Source organism: Ailuropoda melanoleuca, chromosome 8 (assembly GCF_002007445.2).
Source record: "Ailuropoda melanoleuca isolate Jingjing chromosome 8, ASM200744v2, whole genome shotgun sequence".
Lineage (NCBI taxonomy): Eukaryota > Metazoa > Chordata > Mammalia > Carnivora > Ursidae > Ailuropoda > Ailuropoda melanoleuca.
The window spans coordinates 105,000,843-105,003,083 of record NC_048225.1 but is presented as its reverse complement, the minus strand read 5'-3'; the positions used below and the strand labels follow the sequence as shown (position 1 = coordinate 105,003,083).

At 58.0% G+C, this 2,241-nt stretch overlaps 1 protein-coding gene and 1 long non-coding RNA gene across 3 annotated transcripts in view; one reads left to right on the top strand and one right to left on the bottom strand.

The window, feature by feature from the left end:
* The window catches only part of SLC26A9 (solute carrier family 26 member 9), a 36,340-nt gene that overhangs the window by 8,286 nt on the left and 25,813 nt on the right, over positions 1-2,241 (top strand). For both annotated transcript variants that reach the window (XM_034667134.1, XM_034667135.1), the window contains exon 3: positions 19-148. The gene's annotated coding sequence lies outside the window, so the exon portion shown is untranslated. The remainder of the gene's footprint in view (positions 1-18; positions 149-2,241) is intronic.
* Positions 1-2,241, bottom strand: part of LOC117803463 — a 22,531-nt gene that overhangs the window by 10,987 nt on the left and 9,303 nt on the right. The window lies entirely within an intron of this gene.

Sequence of the window (2,241 nt, the reverse complement as noted above, 5' to 3'; positions counted from 1 at the left end):
TCACCCCGTGGCCCTGAGGTGAAGTTATTTATAAACGCCTCCCTGGATTATTTGAGCAGAGCCCTTTCGCACACCTCGGAACACCTTTCGGCTGCCTGCTCCCCAGACACACCTGCAACCCTGCCCAGCGGGCTCCGCTCTCCCACCGGTAAGCCCCACCCGCACCCCCACCAGGGGTCATCCTTTGAAGAGGGGGGGCAGCAGGGACAGACGGGGGGGGGGTGACAGGAGCCCACCGGTCCTGGGGGTCTGGGCTGTTTGTCAACCTGAGCCCCAGGGGGAAAGCCGCTGTGGCCCCTGAGTCTGAGAGCAGCCCCCAGCCTCCACCTCTGAGGAGCCCCCTGGGTCCTCACTTCCAGGGAAGGACTTCAGCTACAGGGCAGGAGGCCAAACGGGGCTGTGGGATGGGGGCTCTCGTGGAGGAGGTCTGCCAGACCCCAAAACAGAGTGAGGGGAAACAAGGGCTGCTTTCCTTCGCAAAGAACAAAAATATTGGATCGTCCTCGGGCCACCAGCCTTTGAAGCTGCTGGCCGCAACTCTTCCTTCTTTTCAAGTCTTGGAAGCAAAAAGCTCGTAATGCTTGGCTCACCAGCCTGCTCTGTGTGGCTGTCTCCCCCTCCTTTTGCCCCCCCCCCCAAGATGTTCTCTTATTCATTCACCTCTCCACCAGCTCAGGGCACCCGTATGGGCGGCATGGAATCCCATTTGTCCCCATTAATCCTGAGAGATTGGTGGCGGCGGAAGGAAGAGAGCTGGAGGATTAGGAGAGGGTGGCAAGGGCACAGCTCCATCATTCCGGGGGAACTGGACTCATCCTGAGGCTGTGAGGGGTCCCAAGTCACCCTCAGACAGTGCCCCCACTCCTCAAAATCAGCCAGTGAGGTCCCCAGCCTAGGTCAAGCAAATCTCTTCTCTTTCTAGCATAAACTCCCCACTTACACTTGGCCCCACTGGATCTGAGGCACCAGGAGGAAGACCCACTTTCAGAGTGTGCCCCTCGGAGTGGGAGCGCACCCCGAGTAGGGCGGACTGAGGGAGGGCTATGCCCCTGGATGGCTTCACTCACACAGACAACCCCGGCCCAGAGCCTCACAATCCTCCCCACTGTCTCCTCACAGCCAGAGCCCCACAGTCCCGGGGCGCAGAACCTGGCAAAGCCCTCCAGGGCAGCGTGCGCGTGAACACGCATGCCTCCTCCATCACCGTGATAGCCTCTTCCGGGCCCTTCCCGGGCCTGGATGACTGTTCTAGGTGCTCATCTGTATAAATCCCTGGGGGCAGAGATGGACTCTTTTTTATCTCTTGACGTCCAGAGTCTTGGCACATCATTGGCGTTTAGAGAGTATGTGTTGAACTGAACCAAACAACCCGAGTCTGAGGCCAGCGAGCTCTTTGAGGGAAGGAGGGACCAGTTCAGTGCTGGCTAAGCTCTGGATTCCTTGAACAGACCAGCAGGGTCCTTTCCTGGTCTCCTTGTCCACTTGCCCGCTTCCACTAAGACTAACCCTACTCTCCTTGCAGACTTCCAGAAGTCTATTTTAAGTGTCCCGTGACCGGTCAGGTCTCCCTGCTAGAAAGTGCTTTTCAAAGTCTGACCTCAATCCCTTTTACTGGAGCTTGTTTCCTCAGCCCAGCACCCATCCTGGTCCCCAGCAGGCAGAGCAGAGAAGGAGGGGAGAGTGGGCGTAGAGATAAGGAGTGGGATTTGGGGGTGGTAGCAGTGAACCTCTCCCCAGCAAGGGTACCAGTCCCTAGAACCGCTGGCGAGCACGAAGGCAACTCAGGGACATCTCATCTTCCCCTTCACGTGACTGATGAGGAAATTATGCAGGGGTGAAAAGGGGATGAGAAATTTGTCCAAGAAACATGGGGGCAATAGGTATAAAAAGATACTGATAAAATGCCTTGGACACCTACAGCCCCTATACCCTCACTCCGCCTGCCAGGGACACGGTCTCCAGCTGAGACGCCAACCCTCCTACCTCATCCCCAGCTCCCCCCAACCCCCCCACCCACTAGCCCCTCAGAGATGGCTCTTTCCCTGTGGCTCCCACCCTGGATGAGGCGGGAAGCAACAAGCAGCTAAAGCAAAAGGGAAACCTCAAAGTGACCTTTCCTTTCCCCAGAACACAGCGACCGCCCAGGTTAGGACAAGTGATAAGAACGCCAGGGTGAGCTGGCCATGCCGGGGCTGCTCCCGTGCCTGGCACAGGTGCCCATCAAAGAACCCCCCCCACCCC